The sequence below is a fragment of the Neovison vison genome, chromosome X, assembly GCF_020171115.1.
Source record: "Neovison vison isolate M4711 chromosome X, ASM_NN_V1, whole genome shotgun sequence".
Taxonomy (NCBI): Eukaryota; Metazoa; Chordata; class Mammalia; order Carnivora; family Mustelidae; genus Neogale; species Neogale vison.
In genome coordinates, this window is record NC_058105.1 from 19,815,959 (window position 1) to 19,840,192 (window position 24,234).

Genomic DNA, 24,234 nt, shown 5'->3' on the forward strand with positions numbered 1-24,234 from the left:
TGGGACCTAACCATTTGCTTTGAAAGGGAACTAATCCAGAGTATAATTGTGTTTCCTTTTTGCTAAGATTGTGCCACCTTAAGTCTATGGGCCACAGCTGCAGATAAGAAGTGGCTGGGACCCATAGGGTCATATTTCCCACGATTACCTGGAGCAATCATTAAGTGTTAGATTGCATCTTGAAGGTTAGCCCTCATTTGACCTGATAGTGGAAAGCTCTGTAAAGTGAATTGTGACAGTAACTATAACAGCAGCTGGGCACAAAGAGAGCATTGATCTTCTTTCACAAGAGTCATGAAAATTCTTCAGTGCTCTCCTCAAAGCCCAGGAATCATTTGCATCTGTATGGCAGACATCATTGTGTGAACTCACTGAGAACCACACTTCATTCGGAGATATTTAATTTGCTGGTTCCATTGCATGAGAAATGTCATTCTCCAAGGACCCCCACCTCCACCCTTCCCTAATATGCATACTCTCTAAAGTAGGCTCATTTGTGTTATGAAGTCAGATAATCTGTATTTTTTTTAGATTTTATTTATTTATTTATTTGACAGACAGAGATCACAAGTAGGCAGAGAGGCAGGCAGAGAGAGAGAGAGAGAGAGAGGAAAGCAGGCTCTCCACTCAGCAGAGAGCCCAATGCGGGACTCGATCCCAGGACCCTGGGATCATGACCTGAGCCAAAGGCAGTGGCTTAACCCACTGAGCCACCCAGGCACCCCAGATAATCTGTATTTTGACTTGACATGAAATAACAGCTGGTCAGCTCTCTAAATCTGTCAACCTGGTTGTAGATGAGATTATATTACTACATGGATTTGATTGTGATCATAAGCTACAGCAGTAGCAAAAACCTATAACACCAATGTTTATTGTTTTCCTTTTTTTTTTATCAATTTATGCTTCCCTTTAGACAAACTGTATATTTTGTGGGATTAGGCAGTGAGGGGACTAGGTGTGAGGAGAAATGAATGAGCAAAGTTCAAAGTTTTATTAAATTTATCCTCAGGAATAAAAGGGTAAGGACTATGAGAACTATGTAAGACTTTAGAAAATTTCTCTTTTTTAAAAGATGTATTTATTTATATATATGAGAGAGAGAGAGACAATGTGGGAATGAGAGGCAGAGGCAGAGAGAAGGGGAGAGAGAGAGAGGGAATATCCCAAGTGGACTCCCTGCTGAGCACAGAGCCCAACACCAACTGCATCTCAAGACCCTGAGATCATGACCTGAGCTGAAATCAAGAATCTGATGCTCAAATAACTGAGCCACCCAGGCACGCCAGACTTCAGAAAATTTCTAACATTCCTCTGTTAACTATTCATGAGTCCTTCATTTGTTTTTCTTGCTGTAATTATGAGTAGAACCCTTAAGAAGTTAGACATGCCTTGCTCTCATTTTAGGGACAATAAGAAAGTTAATAGTTGAATAGAATGCATCATTCTTCACAGGCAGTTTGGGGGAGATGAAAGGAACCCTCAAAATAAGGAGGCGTTAGTTTTGAAAAAGGTAAGCAAAGCAAGGTGAATCTCTGGGAACACACAAGGAATGGTCCCCAGACAAAGAAGCCCCACTACGCCCCTCAGGATTTAGACCTGTCAGGAATTCTATAGATAAGATTCCTATATTGCTTAAAAGAATGAACTAAATAACCTCAAAAGTTTCCTCCTCAGCTAATATTTTCCTAACTTAATTCCTACTAGAAAAATAGGAGAAATAGCTTCCATAAGAGATTTGAAGATAAATTCTGTGGTTTTGGTGAGAATTACAATGTGGTCATTGCTAATATTTTACATTTAAGTCGTAATTTCTGCAGTAAGAATTCTTAAAATTAAAACGGTAGTTTTCTTTTAAGAATTTAAATCATTTTATTGGGGCTGTTTTATTTACCGTAGCACTCAGCTTGAGTCACAAATACATGACACAGAAAAGCCTCTAAGTACCTATTGATTTACTGATTTATTGGTTTATTTAGTGTTGTCTTAGGGAAGAAATAAAACAATACAATCCAAGTGTCTAGAAAGCACTGGTGCCAAAGGATTTTGCTATCTCTATAGCCCTTGTTCTTAAACAACAAATCTTTGGAGACTGTATTGGGTCCCAAATAATACAAAATGTGGATTCATATTCAATGAATCAACTTACTGAGTTATATGTCTTTCTCAACTTGATTTGAGAGCATTTTCTATAAGAAACTAGGCCTGAGGGGCGCCTGGGTGGCTCAGTGGGTTAAAGCCTCTGCCTTCAGCTCAGGTCATGGTCCCAGGGTTCTGGGATTGAGCCCCACATCAGGCTCTCTGCTCGACGGGGAGTCTGCTTCCTCCTCTTTCTCTCTGCCTATCTCCTCTGCCTACTTGTAATCTGGCTGTCAAATAAAAAAAAAATCTTAAAAAAAAAAAAGAAACTAGGCCTGATATGGTGTGCTAAATTATCAGGATTTTCACATATCTGGATCATATATGAGGTGGATACACAGAAAATACTTGAAATCTCAGTTTTATTTAGTGTCAAACAAATATCTATGTGCTAGTATGAGGAACAAAATACCTAAATCCCTAAAGTTAACATCTGGGACTAAATAAAAGGCAAAACAATTACAGTCAAATATCTATGACTGAATACTTTTAATTTAGCAGATTCCTTTCCCAAACTCCAACTTTTCAAACAGCAATGAAAAGACTCAGTGAAGAAAGTAGGTTCTGTCTTTCGATCAGAGCAAATTCAGACCACTCTCCTCACATTGTACATCAATGATTCTAGAAGTTGAAATGGAATAGAAATCAAATTTAAAATATGGTAGTGGCAGTTAATATTTATTGAGTATCTGCTGTATGCCAGATATAATGCAGAATGTTCTACATACATAATTTCATTTTACTCCTTTTAACAGTCCTATGAGCTAGGCACTGTTAATAGCCTCCTTTTATAGATTATGGCTCCAAAGTTCTATAACATCTTCAGTCAGCGACTTAATAAGGCAGGGAAATGGACTAATATATTATTCTGTAAAATTATCAAATGCAAAACAAAATAAGAAAAAATTTTCTGATTAACCGTCATTAATCAGAACCTCCTAATTCCTGAGCATTCCTTTTGATCAAGCTTTCACAGTCCTGCAGTATGGTACTCAAATGATGGAGATGCATTTGAAATCTAATTATTTTAAGTAATGTTGATATAATCAGCATCAGAACTTTTAAGTCGTGGCATTAATTCTTGATTATCAGCTGTCACATCTTTACTCTAACTACATAGGTTAATAGAATGAGTCACCTACCCCCTCCCTATTGAGTATTAATTCATTCAACACTCACTATGTGCCAGGTGTGGTAATGGGCACCAGGGTTACAGATGGGGGTGAGGAGAGAGGGTAGAGTGTTGGGGAGGAGATCCTCTTAAGAAGAGTTTACAAACTTACAGGGAAAAGTTTTTTTTAAATTTACTTAGAATAGTAAGATAATAACTTTAAGTATATATATATTTTATCTTTTTTATGTTTGCAACAACTGGGTACAAATGTTATCAGTCCTTTTTTACACATTATGAAACTAAGACTAAGGGACATTATAAGAATTGCCAGATCGTAAAAGACACAGCCAGGATTTTAACCCCAATCTGTCAGCCTCCAAAATACATACTTTTTCCCCAATACCATGCCATCTTACATGGAATTTGTTTTGTTCAGTATAATACTGCAGGAAGAAATACCAAGAAAAGTTTTGCAATAGTACACTACTCACATTTGACTTGGACCACTCAGGTGCAAGAAACCTCTTCATTTGTAAATTGTATTAAAATCTTGTCCTTGTAAATAGTCTTGGTCATTATTGGAATGTTTTTTAATACATAGCAATGGTTGTTTGTTTCTTTAGTTCTAATCATGGTAGGGATTTAATAGAACATAGATATGATGCAGTGAACAGTTGACTTAAGACACAGAAGTAAGTTTTCATTCATTCACTTACTCAGGTGATATAAGGAAGAATGTTTAACAAGTTCTAGAAGACTTTTAATGGAGGTATTCCAAGTGGAGTCTGATTGCTAAAGGAATGGTATTTGTTACATGGGCTGAAACATTAGCATAGGGATACTTTTAACTAAAAACAATAATGTAAGGACATTTTGTTAGAACTTAGCATCATTTTACTGAAACTTGATTGATTTTAGCTGACCAGACTCCAAGCTTTTATTGACCTTTTACAACATTGTCTCAAGGATTAGGGGGGGATTAGGGGGCACCTGGGTTGACCCCTGCCTTTGGCTTGGGTCATGATCTCAGGGTCCTGGAATCGAGCCCCACATCCCCACATCGGGCTCTCTGCTCAGTGGGGAGTCTGCTTCTCCCTCTTCTTCTGTGCTCTTGCTCTTTCTTTCAAATAAGTGGATAAAATTGTTAAAAATATATTTTTTTAAAAAAACAAAAAACAACAAAAAAAGAGAATTATACAGCTATGGGCTGCAGAAAAATTGAGCCATGCCTAGTCAACCTGATTCCTCTTTTGATAGGATTAGAGAATCAGTGGCTAAAAGGCTTAAGAGAGATCACCTAACTTTGGTCTTTAACAAAGCTTTTGATTCCACCTTTCATGAAGTTTTAATTGAAACACTTGAAATTCCAGGTGCTGCTGCCAGAGGAGTAAGAAACTTTCTGCATGTCCCTGGCTAAACCATGTAAGACTTGGAGAGTAGACAGTGCCTTTTGCCATTTTAGATGGTGCTGGAGCAAGTAGTAAAGTAATCATGCTCCGGCATCATTTGAAAAGGATAGGAATAACGTTACCCAAACCTGGGTCATAACTCCCCGTCACTCCAGCTTACCCCTTGCAAGTTCCATATCTTTGTTTTCTTTTCTTGTTTGCTGTAGTTGTGGTTTCCTTTTTTAGCAACTGCTCTGTTATCATTGGCAGTGACTTTGACACCACAGTAGTCTAATAATTATAGCTACATTAACTCAACAACCCTTGCAGTGAAAGAGAGAATGGAAAAATGTCAAGAGATAACTGGAGAGGGGCGTCTGGGTAGCTCATTCCATTAAGTGTCTGCCTTTGGCTCAGGTCATGATCACGGGGTCCTGGGATCGAGCCCCAACTCACGTCAGGCTCCCTGCTCAGCAGAGAGCCTGCTTCTCCCTCTCCCTTACCCAACTCGTGCTCTCTCTCGCTCACTGTCTCTCTCAAATAAATCAATAAAATCTTCCGAAAAAGAGAGAGAGAGAGAACCTGAGGAAAACTTTTTCAAAGGAAGAGTATGTTCAGCCATAGCCACATTTAATGAGGGTCCTATCTCTTTAAGGAAGGAGATAGGAGATAATGGATAGCTTGTGGCCAAAAATGTTAATTTCCCAGAAACATCAGGGATCTTCTCAAAGATGAGCCACAGTCTTATAAGACCCTTTATCTTAATTCTGTACTCTTCAACAGAATTTGGAAAAATTACACCTGGCAACTAGCTTTAAGGAACTCATCTGTTATTCCTAGGCTCTTGAGATTTAGAGAGTTTTCCTCTAGTGGCTCATAATCTAGAGACATCCCAGTCCTTAATAGAGTCTGGATTTTGGCTTTCTTTTTCTTCTTTAGGATTGAACCAGCTGCCCTTTGACCCTGCCAACAACAACGAACCCCTGCAGTTTGGTAGTGCCAGTGGCCCTCTGGTCACAGAAGGCCTCATTGAGAATGGAGGGGAGTCAAGCAAGAAAAGAAAGAGAACAAATGCTCCTTCAGGTAAGCTAGGCAATAAGGCACCATCTTGAGCCAGTGATGTTGAGTCACCATTTCCCCAGAGCCTAGTCAGTGACTGGCACTGTGTGGGCATTTGTAAGAACTACAGAAATGAGAGAGTCCCCTGCCCTCAAGGAACTAATGGTGGGATAAAGAGGGGAGTGGGAAAGCACAGAGGTGAATAACTCTAATAATGAGGGTATCACTGGTGCTGTGGTTAAGTGTGGAAAAGGGGGAAAAACCAACGGGAGCACAAACGGGGAAGAGTGTAATTCAGCCTTGTGCCTCGTGGAACACTTCACAGCAGAAGTGACATTTGGGTGGCTCAGGCTGTCAAGTGTCCAACTCTTGATTTCAGCTCGGGTTATGACCTTGGGGTCATGAGACTGGGCCCTGAGTTGGGCTTTGAGATCAAGTCAGGCATCAGGCTCTGTGCTAGTTGTAGAGCCTGCTTGAGATTCTCTCCCTCTCCCCTTCTCCCCACCTCTCTAAAAAAAAAGTGATATTTGTAGCTGACCCTTGAATGGGTAGGCTTGAGACAAAAAAAGATGAGTGAAAACATTGATTTAAGTAGGAGCATTGCATGAATGAATGGTTTCATTGTATGTTTTTCCTTGTATGTACATGTGGTGTGCTACCTTCACTTTTACTTGTAATGCAGATAACTGCATATATCTGCCCCCGCCCACCGCCCGCCTTGTTTCCCACAGTACACACTCTGCCACATGCATTTTATGCCCTCATAGCTCTCTTGGAACAGGTAATGAGAAGATTTTCTTAAATCGTTTGTAACAGCCAACTTTTTGTCCTCCCCTACAATCCCCCTTTACCTTCATGTTCCATTAGCCTATTCTCAGGTTAAATTTCTCCAAAATGAGTAGGGAAGCATTAGGAGAACCACATTTTAATTCATCATTTGGCATTTTCAAATGTATCTCTTTGTTTCTTGGCTATTCATTTGAAAACAGTATCCACAGTATGTAGAGACTGACTGAAATTTGGGGGCGGGCCTAATACACATGTTCCTGGTGTTTTTGTTTTGTTCTGTTTTGGTTTTTTTGTTTTGTTTTGTTTTGTTTTGTTTACTATTACTTTTATGTTCTCTTTATAACATGGAGCATGTTTGCAAACATATAACATCCTATCAGATTCTTAGATTATAGGTCCTTCCTGCTTCCAAATCAAGGTATTTGTCAAATACAAGTTCGAAAAACAAAAACACGGTAAAACAGCTATCTGGATCCCTTGAGAAAAGAGTGATTTTTAGAGAACTGTATTTTCTGAAACATTGGAAAGGTGTAGTTTCTAGCTAAGGAACTGGTGTGAGTTCTAATCCCAGCTCTATTTCTGTCTGTGGCCTGGTGGTATTTTCTTAACTTCTCTGAGTTTTACTTTCCTCAGCTGTAAAGTAGAAATGATACTAAAACCCACCTCTTAGGATTTAAGTGCAATTATCTAGGTAAAGTGCTTAGCATGATATCAGTAATTATTTAATAAATGTTGCTATTGTTTTAATTATTATTATAATATTATGAACTTTAACTTTTTGAGCATCAACACATTTCAGGTTAGGTTAACCGTTATGGATTATTTTAGGTTAACTGTTATGAATACAAATTGTGTGTGTGTGTGTGTGTGTGTGTGAATGGATCTGCATTTTTAAGGCATGTATTTAACTCTGCTTGATCATTTAGAGGCATAGTTGTTGTACTGCATCATAATACTGTATTATAGTTTTCAGAGTTTGCTAACGAATATATAGGCCTTTTATCTCTACTCCAAAATGTCCTAGACTCTGGTAGCTTTTAAGTTATTACAGCCATATTTTGTATATATCCTGTCTCTTTTCTACAGCCTGCAATCACTTCCGATTTCTCAGTGTCCTTTCATGCAACAGCCCATTTTCTCCTTCTAATCAGTTACAAACTTTAAAACAAAACAAAACAAAAGCCCAGCCAGCTCCAAGTTGGTATTTCAGATTAGTATATTAAGTAAGAGTTAAATCAGCTGTAAGAGAACCTGCTATGGAGAGAGTTAAAGGATTTAGGGCATCAACTTTTTTTTTTTGATAAGGAGTAGTGTTATTTATTCAGTTATATTTTGTAACACCTTTTTAAAAATTTTTCTGAATTTCTTTTCAGTGTTCCAGAGTTCATTGTTTATGCACCACACCCAGTGTTCCATGCAGTACGTGCCCTCCATAATACCCACCACCGGGCTCACCCAACCTCCCACCCACCCCCTGCCCCTTCAAAACCCTCAGATTGTTTTTCAGAGTCCATAGTCTCTCATGGTTCGTCTCCCCCTTCCAATTTCCCCCAACTCCCTTCTCCTCTCCATCTCCCCATGTCCTCCGTGTTATTTCTTATGCTCCACAAATAAGTGAAACCATATGATAGTTAACTCTCTCTGCCTAACTTATTTCATTCAGCATAATCTCTTCCAGTCCCATTCATGTTGATACAAATTTGGGTATTCATCCTTTCTGATGGAGGCATAATACTCCATAGCATATATGGACCACATCAACTTTAATGCATCTATTTGGGCTGCGCTGAGACCTTTTTTGATCACTTACTCATTATTCCATTGTGTTCATGATAAGTGATGTGCTAGTTTAGAGTAATACCTCCTGAACTGTAGTTAACTCATAAGGGTGGGGAAAGGGGTATGGGTTCATCTGTGAACTAACTTTAAAAAATTGCAGTTTTATTTCTAATGAGCATATTCAGTGAGAGCGAAGTAACTGTTGCAGATATAAGATTTTAACAGCAGATTATGCTAATCTATAATTAGCCGAATCAATTTGCATTCAAATAATGAATATGCTGAAGTTCTTAAAAAAGACTATTTTCTTTAAATAGGTGAAATGGGCCCTGGCAGGCTAAATTAGCTCCCTTGCAATCTTTTTCACTCTTTGCCTGGTGAACCCTTTCTTTGTAAGTAGTATCCTTTCTTTGTAACTCCAGCCCAGGTTAAATTACCACGAATTACAAAAAGGTGAAGTCCAAATTAATGAGGTTTTACTACATAGCGAGTGTCTTATAATTGTTCCGTTGACAATCTTATGGTATTATAAATGAGCAGATTACTTTATAATCATTTTTTCTTCCTATGCAGTACTAGACATAAGGAGGAGAGAAGATATTTTGTGAGTAGGAACTTCCTTCTTCCTTTGTCACTGCCCCCTCCCTGCATCTTGGCAAGGAGGAAGGCTAGGGTTGGAAGTCCTTAACAGAGTTACCAACCATTTCAGTTCTAAGCTGAGCTATACATCCAGCCATTATATTGTTCAACCCTGTGACCCCTTTAAATCAAAGCCATCTTCTTCCCTCTCCTGTCACTGCAAATGAGGAGGGGTCTTTGACGGTAGTTCTAGTTCCTCACTATACTTTCTGCTTTTCTTCCTTTCCCATCCATCCCTCTCAGCTCATCTTATCTCATCTTTGTCTACGATCTACCGCTCTCCTTTTATATTAAAATTGATTTCTTAAAGGTCACCAGTGATCTCCAAATTGTCAAAGTCAGTGGTCTTTTGGCTGGTCTCAACCACCTTGACCTGTTTGGTTCATTTGTTGCTATAAACAACCTCCCCTACCTTGAATTCTCTCTACTACAGCTTTCCCTGGCAATATACTTTACAGATTCATTTTCCTTTGCTGTCTCCTTCAAGCACTCTTTCTCCTTTTTCTCCCTACCATTACTTTCAGTGAGTATACTATTATCCACATTTGTAGGTGAAGAAATAAAGGTATGGTAAACTAAGAGTGAACATCTAGCGAGTGATTTAGTCAGGCCTATAACTCCACATCCTATCTCTAATTACTATGCCACATTTTCAATGCTTATAGATATTGGGAGTCTGGACCTGTTACTAAAATGTATGTTAAACATTGGTGGCACACTAGGGAAATCCGTATTCATGTGAGAATAAGGTGAGCAAAGCTTAGATTTGATCATTTCTAGGATCCTTTCAAACTCTGAGATACCGTGGCCTCTTCTTTTCAGCTTTTTGTTTTTCCCTGCTACTCCCCAAAACAAGTCTTCTAGTTCAGGCAAGGTGATCTGCTACCAAACAAGCATTGTGCCCACCTACTTAGTCCCTTGCTAATGCCATTTTTTTTAATCTAGCATGATCTCTGTCTTCTTTAACCTATCAAAATCCTGTCTAACTGAAAGCGCCTAGTACAGGTCCAGCCTTCTCCAGGAAGCCTTCTGGATCATCCATTAGAATTATTCATTTGTACCTCCAAAACCTCTTGGTCATTATATTCATATGACTCATTTGACACTGATTATAGGTTACCTTGCAGATATCTGCTCATAGGAATATGTCTTAGCCTTTTAACTCAGTCATTAGACCCTTAATGGAAGGGCCCTTGACTCACATGACTTTTAGCAGAGATACAGGGTCTTGCACACAATAGATGCCCAAGAAATATTTGTTAAGTGGTGCCTGCATGGCTCAGTCAGTTGGGTGTCTGCCTTTGGCTCAGGTCACGATCCGAAGGTCTTACAATCGAGCCCTGTGTTGGGCTCCCTGCTCAGTGCGGAATCTGCTTCTCCCTCTCCCTTCCCCACACTTGTGCATGTATTCTCTTTCTTTCACTCACTCTCTTAAATAAATAAAATCTTAAAAAAAGAAATATTTGTTGGTTGATCATGTCTCTCACTAAATAATTGCTTTATTGGTCTTAATATTCACTGTTATTCTCCTATCATTGCTAGAGTGGAGCCGTGTATAAAACTGGGCACTTGGTATCTAATGTTGATCAGTTGATTTCCTCACTTGACCCTAAAGGTCAAACTCCAGACATTTGTAAGATTATATCCTTAGATAAGTCACACATCAAATCTGGGTGCTTGTGAAAAGAATACCTGGCTCTAATGGAATCTTTGACTCTTTACTAGGTGAAATTTCATGAGTTCCCAAGGGAAACTCATAGGTGGAGTTTGGGTGTCCTGGCCCAAGTCCTCTGTGAAGTAGAGCAGTAATCTGGATTAGACAATACTGCAGTTATTCGACCACAAACTCCTCCTTTATAGATCTGGCTGTTTTGCATCCTTTATCTTTTTTATCAGTTTTTTGAGGGGGTAGGAGGTGGAGGGAGAGGGAAAGAGAGAATCTTAAGCAGCCTCTGCACTCACTGCAGAGCAGGACATGGGGCTCTATCTCACAACCCTGAGATCGTGACCTGAGCCAAAGTCAAGAGACAGATGTTTAACCAGATGCTGAGCCACCCAGGCACCGCTGCAGCTTTTATCTTAAGGTGAGCTCAGCACTCTCTACTGTGTTTGCTCTCAAATTTCACCTTTTCCCAATGGAAGTATTTCCTTGGTGATGATACAGTAACACAAATTGTCGAAGATTGCAGAGTCCACTTATTCAGATGGTCCTCTATGGCTAAAGGGTAGACCACTATTAAGCCTTCATCAAATCATGATGCCAAGTTCCTGTCCATAAGATGCCAGCCACCCTCTGGTGTGAGATCCACCTGAACTTGCAGAAGCAGAGGTACCAATCTTCTTTCCAAATACTTCCACAAAAATGAAGAATCCATGAGTCAATATGGCCATTGAGATGATGACTAAAATCGAATGCATTGTTTTAAGCAACATCATGATATATTAGTATTCAAAGGAAGTGTCAGCTCTCTGGAGGAGTGGGCAACTCACCTGGGGATAGTTATGATACCAGAGTGATGATGCAGATGTGGACATTGTCTTGTTTCCATTGTCTTCTTTCATAGACCTGTTTTGAAAGAGGTTTGCACTTAAAGACATGATGCCCAGTACTAAACAGTATTATCGAAGTTCATGTGAATAATGAATAGCTCAGTATAAAAAGAGAGATTTTCAGCCATTTTCCTTTTGTAATAATGACTGAATCCTAAGAGTTCAGGATCTCCAAGAAGACCCTTCTATTCAGTAATAATTTGCATTGGTATGGTGATTCTTTCTTTCCTTAATATATTTTTAAAGTTTTTTTTTTATTTTTTTAGAAAGGGTGCAGGGGAGAGAGAGAGCAAGAGGCAGAGGGAGAATCCCAAGCAGGCTCCATGCCCCAGCACAAAGTCCAACTTGGGGCTCGATACAGACTGAGCCACCCAGGTTCCTCTCCTTAATATATTTTCATATTTGTTTCATTTTAGAGATGAAGTACTAATAACCAGAGAGAAATGACTCACTAAGGTGGGCTAGCATCTTCAGGGATGTTTGATACAATAGGGACTTCTAGTCCCTACACTCAAATCATGGAGCTCCAGATAGTATCTAAACTTGATCAGAGACCCCTAACTCAGTTTCCAAGGTTTCCTTTATAATTTCTGGAAGTCAAAATGAGACTTGACAATATGAAAGATGGTGAAGAGTTCTAGCACTGCCAACGCAAGATTAGTAAGAGGAAGTGGGCCTGAGCAGCAATAATGAGGGGTTGGTCAGACTTAAGGAAGAAATATATTGGAGTGAATTATTAGGGAAAGTTGCTTAAGCCCATTTGAAAGAGAAATATAAAAATGAGATGAGCACTCATCTCTTTGGGAGTACTTTCGTTTTTTTTTTTTTTTCCTTTCTTGCCTAGAAGAGGGGCAATGAAGCAGGAAACTTCTATGACACTTAACAGCCTTTTGATTTACCTTGGACTCACAGGGATGAGACTTTTATTTCACATGTACTTTGAAGTCCATAAATGAAAGCACTGATTGTTTTAAAAGAGAGAAAATGCCACCGTTTTATATCTTGGTGTTTGGTATTTCTAGCATGTCAGCTGAATTATTATATTGCCAAAGGCAAGAAGAGCCTATTGTTCCTTCAAATGGAATTAAAATAAGAAGAAAACTAGACTAATAGCCCTACTCAGTTTCTTTAGTCCTTTGGACATTTTTATCTGATTATAGGTTCAAGAAATAAAGCTGTATCTTGATAACTAGAGGATCAAAAAAGTGCACTGACTTCTGTCTTTCTCAGGTTGATAGAAACTCAGTGTGAAATTTTTATCTTCATGGACTGTCAGAGGGAGGGCAGATTGAAGGTGACACAAAAGAGGATAGGGATGCCTGGGTGGCTCAGTCGGTTATGCATCTGCCTTCACCTCAGGTCATGATCCCAAGGTCCTGGGATCAAGTCCTGCATCAGGCCCCCTGCTTTGTAGGGAGCCTGCTTCTCCCTCTACCCTTCCCCGTGCTCTTGTATTCTCTCTCTCTCTCACACACACAAATAAATAAAATCTTTTTTTAAAAAAAAGAGGCAGGATAGAAAAATGCAAATGTTTCTCTCTTAAGTTGACCCAACCATGGGAATAGCTTTGGAACGATTTTATGACTTTATTGTATCTAAGCTTTTAGTACTTCTCTCAGCAGACATGAAGTGTGAGTCAACTTTATGTGATGCTAATATAAAGGCTAGTTGTAGATGTTGAATCATAGTATTTTAGAGTTGGAGGCAACCTTGTCTAACTCCATCATTTTTACAAATGAAGAAACTAAGACCTAGAGAAGGGGCTTTTCTAAAGTCGGATGGTTAATTAGTGGCAGAACCAGAACCGATTACTACCAGACCCATATAATCATTTCAAGTTCGTTAGGGCTGTGGCATGCAGTTGATTCATTCGTACTGCAGAAAGTATGTCTATAACCTAGAGGAGCTAGGTTCCCCCGTGCTAATAGTATTGCATGATTTGTAGCAAGCTAACACAGTGGTATATGACATCCCATATCTGTTCTACCTGCTACACAGGGGAGGGCCCTTTGATCTCAAGCTACAAAAGGAGTTTGAGACTGGGAAACACCTATGAGGAAATTGCTTCTGTAGAGCTGAACTTCAGCAGCTCAGAAAATCATAGAATAAGCTCTTGGTGACCCCTGCTTCCTTGGCGGGGGATGGTTTGTGTTCCCTACCCCAGCCCATCCTTATGGCCACTCCATCCAAATGGGAAAAAATGTATTGTGTTTATGATTTTATCATTATTATTATTAATTATTATTATTATGTTCAGTTAGCCTACTTATAGTACATTGTTAGTTTCTGATGTAGTATTCAACGACTCATTATCTGGAGGATCTCTTTCAGTTTCTTGATTTCTAAGTAAAGACTTGTCTGGAAAAAATCAGTTTTAGAGTTCAGAGTAAGAGAATTCTTAGATTTGAAGAGGTGGTTTTCCTCTCCTGTTAACTTAATAACATTATCACAGCTACTGTCCTTCTTGGCCTTGAGGTCTGTTCTGGCCTGCTTGGCTTTATTAGGAGAAAAGAGTGTACTCACACATGTACTGAAAAGAATACTGAAGATTGTAATTTGAGTACTGGACAGGCCACTTAGGAGTAGTACTTTGACCCTGGGTAAATCACAGAGGCCTTTGTGTGTAAGCCTCACTTTCCACATCTGTTAAATGAGTAAAGCATTTTGAAAATGGCCAGATTTTTACTTCTTTTACTTTTATAGTTCCTGTTTCTGCTTGTTAGGGTTTGAGAGGGTGAATGCTTTTCTCCTTCCAGTTCTAAAACAAACTGAAAACAAACACAAAATGCCATGTGAGGAACAAAATTTGGTATCAGCTTTATTATAAGTAAAACTCAGTGGAAGAACATGGCTTAAGCCTAAGGCCTAATGAGGCTCCCTACCATCTTCAGCTCCAAATCTGTATAGTTTGATATCCACCTATGGAGAAGATTGAATCCGCAAAGCAGGCTACTTACCCACCCACTGTCATTGAGAGCAATGACTTGTGTCACAATTCAATGGAAGCTACAAATTAAGAGCAAGGTGGGCCTGTGGGCACACCACTAGAAAACATTGGGAAACCAACCATTAGAGTCCACTGTGTGGTACAAAGAAATAGGGTTGTTTTCCTATGTGTGTCAAGTATTCTCCATGTATAAAATCAAGACAGACTCCAGATGAAGCTCAACCTCCTATCATTTGATTTAGCCTCAAAGTAGTACTTCACAGTGAAGAGATTTCATTTTCACACATTTCAAACACAGAATACCGCTGCTACCATTTTAGCACGGTCATTCACATGGGGTTGCAAACTCTACAAATATTCCTTTCTCTTCCATGACCCCAAGGTATAATAATTACTTTATTACTACAGCTAATACTATAGAACACTTACTTTGGCCAGACACTATTCTAAGTATTTCAAATGTGTCAACTTATTTAATTTTTCACAGCAACTCTATGATTATCCTTGTTTTACTGATAGGGAAACTTAAATCCAGAGAAGTTAAGCAATTTGTCCAAATAGTAAACGGAGGAGATGAGATCCAAACCCAGGCAGAGTAGCTCCAAAATCAGTGTCCAGAATCAACTGAATCAGAATAGAAATTGAGGGAGGGGGCAGGCATCAGTGTTATTTATTTGAATCAGAATTGATTTATCTGATGACTGGGATGCCTGGGGAGCTCAGTCAGTTAAGCCCAGGACTCTTGATTTCAGCTCAGGTCCTGATCTCAGGGTTCTAAGATTCAGCCCTGCTAGCGAGATTCTCTCTTTGCCTCTCCCTCTGCCCCTCACTCCTCCCACGCTTGCACACACTCTCTCAAAAAGGAGAAAGAAAAAAGAATTGATTTAGCTGATGACTAAGGATAAAAGTAAGTGCTCCTTCAAGGCTTCACTTCTGCAGTCTGGCTTTCAGGTCAAAATGCCCTTGAGTTAAAACAACCTCTGTCTCTTATAAAGTAAGCAGAGCTTTGTCAGGGCACAGGCACACACCCCAGATGATCCCACTTACACAGGCAGGCTTAAGAACTAGTATAGCTACCCGTACTGCATCAGAGTAGTACGTATTCCTGGACCACCATGGTTCAGAATGTTAGACGTTTGTAGTATTCCATGACAGAGTATGCTTAGAGTCTTCTGCCAAGAACTGAAGTGACCGTAAAGCAGTAGACCAAAAGGTGGCAAATAAAAGTGGTTGTGTAAATGTTGGCTAAGTATTACAACACAGAGCAAAGAGACCTCCTAATTTGCAGTTTTCTCTTTTTCTGCTCTATTTCCTTATATGCATTTATTATCTATCAAAATAAAAATCCATGAAATTCCCTCTCTTAATAGGGTAGGAGACAGTCTTGATTTTTTTCTAATCTTCAATTTCCTTGATAATGTGAGCTATTCAGTGTAAGCCATGTAGGTTGTAGCATTTCACATTGAGCAACTGCTTGTGTTATAGAATGAATTTTAAAAATATTTTGCTTATTATACATTTGAGTTTTAAGCAAAAGCAACTTTCATCTGCAAGTCGTTTTCTGGAATGTGGTGAGTGAGGGTCGATGAGAGTGGCACAGAAATCCAGTAGAGATATGTCTGACTGCTGAGATGGAGGGCACTGTTCTGGGAGGGGAACGGGTTTCTGCAGGTGGCATTCCCTAGCTCCACTTACTTCCTTCTGCATATTGGATTCAATGGCAATAGTACAGGAGTAACAACTCTTATTAAATACCTGTTATGGGGCACCTGGGTGGCTCAGTGGGTTAAAGCCTCTGCCTTTGGCTCAGATCATGATCTTAGGATCCTGGGATCGAGCCCCACGTCGGGCTCTCTGCTCAGCGGGCAGCCTGCTTCCCCCTCTCTCTTTCTGCCTGCCTCTCTCCCTACTTGTGATCTCTGTCTGTCAAATAGATAAATAAAATCTTTTTTTTAAAGATCTTATTTATTTGTTAAAGAGAGAGAGAGAGACAGAGCACAAGCACAGGCAGACAGAGTGGCAGGCTAGAGGCAGAAGGAGAAGCAGGCTTCCTGCCGAGCAAGGAGCCTGATGTGGGGCTCGATCCCAGGACGCTAGGATCATGACCTGAGCTGAAGGCAGCCGCTTAACCAACTGAGCCACCCAGGCATCCCAATAAATAAAATCTTTTAAAAAATAAATAAATATCTGTTATATGCCAACAACTATAACCAAGTGCTTTACATATACAGGCTCAAGAAAACTTCACAATAAATGTATAAAATAAATACCACTTTCTGTTTTGTTTATCAGTAAGAAAACTGAGGCTTGGAAGAGTAAGTAAATCTTCCCATGCTGCAGATAGTCAGTAGTAGAATGACTTTAACAGAAGGGGACAAGATAGCATTGTTAATAGCATGCACTCGGAGTCCTGGCTTTGACCTTAGGCAAGTTATTGCAGCTCTTTGAGCCTTGGTTTCTTCACCTATGAAATAGGAAGAATAATACCAAGAACACAGGTTATTTGGGGATTGAGTGAGACACTGAATAAATAGTGCTTGGTACACGGTGTTCGTTAGTTCAGTGAGTATTTATATGGTCTTAATGAGTGTGAGGCACTGTGGTAGGTATCAAGAGTACAGCTGGAAATAACACAGACTGACCCTGGCCTTGTGATGCTCACAGTCTAGTGAGGAAGACAGTCATTAAGCAAATAACTGTGCAAGTAATTATTTGCAATTATGCTGAGTGCTGTGAAACAGTGACTGCTTGCAGTGAATACTCAGTAAATAAGAGCAAATATTTACTGGGTGCCTATTATATGCTCGGCGCTATTCCAGGTAGAGAACTGAGTGCAAGTGCACCATTGGATGAAGAGTGGAGGCATTTTCATGGAATTTTATTTCAGATCAGGCTTGAGGTTAACAAAGTCATCTTTGTTTGTCTAGTGCAGTCAGGGAAGTAGGAGAAAGAAGATAGACTTTCAGAAGCTGTTTGGTTAGTTCACTGAGAAGAGAAGATACCAAGTTGAGAATGTATCTTCTTTCCCCAAAATTAGTTTCTGGGGCTTATGCAACTTGTTTAATGTAAGAGGCATCCTCAGTACGAGTGGCCTTTGTATCTGGCAAGATAGAGCTTTTAAGAGGCTTGTGTGAAAAGCCACAGGGACGAGGCTTGCTGTCTAAAATGAATGCTAAGTGCTGAATTTGCCTTAGAACTTGGCATAAAGTCTGAGCAGGAAACAAGTCATAACTATATACTGTTTTCAAATGCTGATTTAAATATCATCCCATGTGAATATAGTGGTTCTACTGGCAAGCTATTTTCTAATCTGTTCTTTTTTATTCCTCTCCATAATTACACTGATCTAGGATGAACAGCCTGAGAAACATTGACTAATGCATCCTAAATTATCTCAGCAGGGTAGCCACAAAGATTTCAGCTTCTCTTGATTTTGTGCCAGGTCTCTGTTAAGCAGTTATTACCAACATTAAGTGCGTGCAGAGGGAACTGGCGATTGCCATCAGTGAAGACCGTTGTCCTTTGCCATGAGGTATCCCTCTCTCTTGGGCATAACAGGCCAAGAGGGAGATGGCTTTTACTTTTTGTCCTCCTGTCAAACAGCTGGAGAGCTTTGTGTTGAAGCCAGACTGCCCAGAAGTGTTCTCTGTCTTGGTCAGAGTGAGTCAGATAAAGGTATCTAAGGAACTTGATTCTCTGCCTTTATTCTGGAACCGTAGCTAATGAAGTTAAGTTTGGTTTGGAACTTGATGCATCTGTACCTGAAAGTCTGTTCTACATAGCTCTGTGAAGGAGGTCCAAAATTAATTTGGACTTGAAAGCGTTCTTTCATGTCATGGAAATTAATCATTTTTTCTGTCAAGTGTGTTGCAAATGTTTTCCCATGAATTTTAACATTGTTTATGTTGTCTTCTTTCAAATCAAACCTATTTTATAAAGTTATTTCCTTCTTGTAGATTCTGTTGTCATTCCTGTTAATGTAGAAAAGCACATATTTTGGATTTTTCAGAGCAGCCCTAGTGTAACAGGTTCCAGCCTGTTGTCTCCAAAATTACAAGTACATACGTCAAATCATGCTTTCTCAATTATAGTCAGAAAATTTAATCATTCCACCTATGGTGGTTGGCAGTACAGTTCTTGATCTGTATTCCAGACAGGATCCAGGTGCTCTTTGAGGGAAAAAAATAGGAGAGCAGAACACACATGTCTCATAGCTCTGGAATCTGGTATGTGCTAAAGGGAATGTGAATATGGTGTAAACACTGATCATTGTCAACACCGTGTCCCCAGCTGTCTTCTAGTGTGACACTCAGACAGCTTGTGTACTTTGGAATGTTTGGTTGCCACTTGAAAATATTTGGTTACACAGAAGAAGGTCTGGAAAAGTTCTGCCCGGTGTCTGTAGAGGGAAATGATCTGCTTCTTTTGGGACACGGAAAAATCTCTTAAATTCCCACCTGTATTCTTTGAATCTAAGAAATAAAAAGTTTGCTTATCAAATTTTAAAGATTTTCAGATTGTATTTAGCCTATTTATGCAATCAGTTTAAAAGCATTCTCAGCAGTAGGCAATTGCAAACAAATAGTATGCTAATGTATTTATTCAGTAAACTTTTTTTGGATGCCTACTGTGTGTCAGGTGATATTGTATGGCAGGGTAAATGATATGCTAATTTCTAGCAGAAACTGAGAGATGAATAAGACCTGGCTTTTGTCCATAAGATGTCTATATCTGGTAAATAGAAATTATTCCCTTCCACTGATGAAAAACACATCCCTGTGAATCCTAAAGGGACCATATTGGTTAGTTTTTAGTCAGAATTACTGAGTTTTCTTAAAAGCAATAAAACTACATTCAACTTCATTTAATCAGTACCAGTACCTGTTTCCCATATTTTTCTCTCAGGAGCCCCATTATTATACACTGTTTTCAGGAAAAGCTTGTATGAACATTCAAGTAAGCAAAACAAACTTGTCTTGTCTTTTTCCAAAATTTCCTCTGTCCAAGTGTCAGTGATGCCTTTAGGATAGATAAGAAATGGTGAAAATAATTTTGGTTTGAACTGATGGGTATTTAGATGGTAGAAATAAGAGAAAATGGTAATTTCGGGGCTTTAAGCCTTTTTAAGCCTTAAGTGCCATAAGGAATAACACATTTTTCACTGAGAAATGTTCTGGGGGTGATAATTGGCTTCCTGTTGCATACTGAACATGGCTTGAGAAGAAAATGCTTCCCCTCGATTATGAAATAGGCAGTGTTGGTATTGTATTTTTAAAATTAACTCAATAAACATTTGTTCTGATAATTAGACTACATAGAGCTTCATGCTGAGGGTACATTTTCATTTGTGTATGCAATTTAAAAGTTTCTTAAGAGTAGGTCAGCTTTAAAAAATGATTATGAATATTGGACTGATCATCTTTTCCCCCCCTCCTACCCTGCCCTCTTATCTCCATCAAGGCTTTATTTGATGTTTAGACCCCATGGTGAAGTTCTAAAGCATCAGAATTTCAAGGATAGCTCTGCAACTTGGAATGCCATCTCTCTGCACCCTGCCCTCCTCACAACATACATACTCACATCATTTCTCACAATTGTTCTTTGAAAGGATCAAGGTGACTTTGCTTCCAGGGGAGCTCCTGAGTTATTTTTACAAGTTAGCAGCAGCCCAGTAGTTCTCTCCCCTTCCTTGTAGAACAGGCTCTCAAGTCTTTCAGATTTCTTTGACCATTCTTGGCTAGTTTGCTTCCAAGATGAGAGTTTGCAGTCCTGAGCATCACCAGAAGGGCTCAACGACTCCTGTGGAGCGTGGGAGATGGTCCTCTGTTATACTGAAAGCTTAGTTTGGAATAAGAAGAGAATCAGAGCATGGAGTGGGGGTATTGGGAAGAAGAGACTTATGGAAGAAGGGACACTCCGAGATCATCTAATCCAGTGATTCTCAACCAATATGCCAAAGGGATGCATTCATCTCTGTATGTTTTTATTTGTCACTACAGCAGTAATCCTTGTGACAGGGTATTCTAATTGGAGTGGCTACTAAGAAAGAATATATGTGTAGTTGTTGTTGTTGTTGTTGTTGTTGTTGTTGTTGTTGTTAAGTGTCCTCTCCTCTCATTTTAATTGAATTGTTTCCAAACATCATGCAACAGTTCAGCGTCAGAACTGCGACTTAATCCCAGATCTCTGGACTTCTTATTCCCTTTTCTTTTTCCTTTTTCACTGTGCTCTGCTGTAAAAAAAAAAAAAAAAAAGAAAAAGAAAAGAAAAGAAGAAAGGCAGCAGATGAAAAAGGAAGGAAAGGAAAATAACTGTCTGTGGTGGCCTGCCTGCCTCCACTATCACTTAGTCCTTAAAAAGTTTCAAATGGCCCAAATTCTTAATTTCAGATCCCAGCCACACTATCTTTCCAGCCTCATCTCCTACCAGCACCCTCCCTAGAGCCTTGTTACAACAACAATGGACTTCTTGGCAGAATATGCCATGTGCTTTCAATCCATTCTCCCTGCCCAGAATATCCTTTCTCTTAGCCAGGCAAAGTCTAGTTCGCTCCCCACAGTGAAAATTATTTATCGTGGTGCTGCATACTTTGTGCCAAGATATCTGCAAGTAGTAGCTTTGGCTGAATAAATACGTACTAAACTTACACGATTTTCACCTTCTTTGAAGGAAAACATTGCCAAGCCCAGCTCTACAATGACCATGTGTAGCATTAAGCTTGCCTTGATCTCCCAGTCTGAATAAAATTCTTTCTCCTGTGTTCAAATTACCATTTTGTTCCTCTTGTAACTAGTTAATATTTCTTGTCTTATATTGTAGAAATTTATATATGCACACATAGATTCTACTAGCTTGTAAGTTCATGAAGGCAAGGATTGTGCCTTATTCATCTTTATACTCTTTCTTCAGTACACATCACAGTGCTACAAACAAAGTAGGTACCCAGTAAATGTAGTAAATGAATGAGTAAATTTTTCTTATTTTCATAATTTGTCTTGAACTAACATGTTCCTTGCTAGATTGTCAACTCTTCAGAGACTGAAGTCTTATCTTGTATATTCATTCATTCAGTCATTCATACATACATGCATACATTCCCTAAATACTTGTCATGTGCCTGCTATGTGCCAGGCATGTTTTAGGTGATAGACATATTGCAGTTAATAAAACAATGTTGGTTCCTGCCCTCATAGAGCAGACATTCTAATGAGCGAATCAGAGAATAAACAAATAGATACATAATATCAGGTACGTAGTAACCTAAAAAATAATAATAAAGCAGGTTAATGGTTCAGAATGGACAAGGGCTACAGTTTGGATAGGGTACTTAGGGAAAGACTGAGTAAGTGACATTTGAGCAGAGACTTTGTCTTGCCTTTATAACCTACTCCCAACTCTACCTCAAACCACTTTATAGCTAGTATAGAGCTAACTGTATAGTTTACCACCTATGATATTTACTGACTTTTACTATATCCTTATGAGGTAGTAGGGTAAGAGCCAGTATTAATTATTGCTTAAACCCATGGACTCTGGAGTATTGGGGTTGGAGCTGCCACTAGTCTGTGATCTTAAACAAGTCCCTAACAAGTCCCTAACATCTCTAAGCCTTTGTTTCCTAAATCTGTAAAATAGAGAAAATAGCATCTACCTCATGGGGTAATTTTATGGATTACATGAAGTAATTTATGTTAGGTTGCTTCTTATGAAGACTGCATGAAATAATTTAAATTTTTACAAATGTAGTAGAAAACCCAGGAGTAGACCTATACATGTATGGAGCTCTGAGGTAGCATGTCAGATCAGTAGGGAATGTAGAGATTATTTAATAAATGAAGCTGTAATTATGGTTATCCATATGGAAAAAAGATTAAAATAAATCCTGTCTCATAGCATGCATAGGATCAATTAAGAGTATAAATTTCAAAAACAAAATCTTAAAACTCTTAGCAGAAATTGTCAGTGAATATCTTCCTAACTTTGAAATAAAAAAAGATACCTTAAAACACAAGAAGAATTGACTATAAAATAAAATATTGATAGATTTAACTGTTTAAAATTTAAAATGTTCATTAAAATATACCTTAGAGAACAAGAAAATACAAGTTACAAACTGGGATAAAATATTCACAAAGTACTCTGACAAATGATAGCAAGAATAGATGAGGAACCTGTAAAGATTATTTTAAAGCACAAGCAATCCCATAGAAAAACGGACAAAAGACATGAACAGACATTTCACAGCATTGTAAACACTTATGGCCAATTAACTTAGGAAAAGATTCAGCACCATTATTAACCAGGAAAAATTTACATCAAATCATAATATGATACCACTTTATATCCAGTTGGTTGGCAAAAAAGTGTAAGGTGACAGTACAAAGCAGCCTTTCTTGACTGAGGTTACTGGAGAGAACAAAGTACTAATGCCCCAAAGCATCAGTTGTAACTGAAGAATCAACTTCTTTCCTGTGCACTAGAATGATATCAGTTATGCACCATCCTTGAGAGAATTGAGAAGATAGTCAAATAATTTTCAGTGTCCTGTGGTTCAGAAGATGAACTCCAGCTTAGAAAGTAAAGTAACTCAAGAACATGATTTTCTACATATTATTGGTAGGAATGCAGTAGTCCCCCCTTATCTGTGGTTTTGTTTTCCATGGTTTCAGTTATGCATGATCGACCACAGTCTAGAAGCAGATGATCCTCCTTCTGACTTATCATCAGAAGGTCACTAGTAGCCTAACATTGTATCATAATGCCTAGGTCTTTCAGTCTCACTTCATGCCATCCCCTGGGCATTTGATCATCTCACATAATCACAAGAGGAAGGGGGAGTACAGTACAATAAGGTCTTTTGAGAGAGAGAGAGAGAGAGAGAGAGAGAGAGAGACCACATTCACACTTTTATTACAGTATATTATCATTGTTCTATTTTATTATTGTTAATCTTTTATTGTGCTTTATTTATAAATTAAACTTTATCATAGGTATGTATGTATAGGAAAAAATATAGTATACATATAGAGTTCAGTACTATCCACCATTTCAGGCATCCACTGAGGGTCTTGGAACAGATCCCCTATGGATAAGGGGAACTACTGTCTAGATAAATTGCTGAGAGGACTTTGGAATGTATTTTTTCATTATCTCCTAAAGTTGAACATTCATATTCCTTATGACCCCAAAATTCTACTAGATCAATACCTAAGAGAAAACCTCTTATTCATATATGACAGAAGATACATACAAATATGTTTATAACAGCATAGCTCACAGTACAAAAATTTAGAAACAACCTAAATTCTATCAACATTAATAATGTATTAATAAAATGTAGTATATTTGTGCACTGGAATATTATATGGCATTCAGAACAAATGAACTATAGCCCTACATAAAAAAATGAATGAATCTTAGCAATAGTATCTTAGATGAAAAAGTCCTAAAATATTACAGAGCATATTATATTTTGATAAAGTTAAAAATAAAATATTTAATTTTTATATTACATATAGGTGTGATAAACCTAATTTTTAAAAAGCAAAGGGATAATAAACACAGAAATCAGGATGATGGCTGAAGGAGGCTGTCCTTGGTTGGGAAGTAGAGGGGATGTAAGATGGAAGTGAAGGAATCTTTATGATTAGATTTAGATTATTGTCAAGGTCTTAATTTTTATCTTGGGCTGTGAGTTTGCAGGTGCTTTTTACATTATGAAAAGGAACTAGCTAAATAAATAGGGGACCAGTGCTAAGAGCATGTCATAATGAAGTTTTATGATTAATCCAATTGTATGCACCTGAAAGCCTAAAATAAATGTATGCATA

At 38.6% G+C, this 24,234-nt stretch overlaps 1 protein-coding gene across 1 annotated transcript in view; it reads left to right on the forward strand.

Moving 5' to 3' along the window:
• The window catches only part of ENOX2 (ecto-NOX disulfide-thiol exchanger 2), a 266,818-nt gene that overhangs the window by 101,363 nt on the left and 141,221 nt on the right, over nt 1–24,234 (forward strand). Inside the window, exon 3 of the mRNA XM_044236076.1 lies at nt 5,581–5,724. The gene's annotated coding sequence lies outside the window, so the exon portion shown is untranslated. The remainder of the gene's footprint in view (nt 1–5,580; nt 5,725–24,234) is intronic.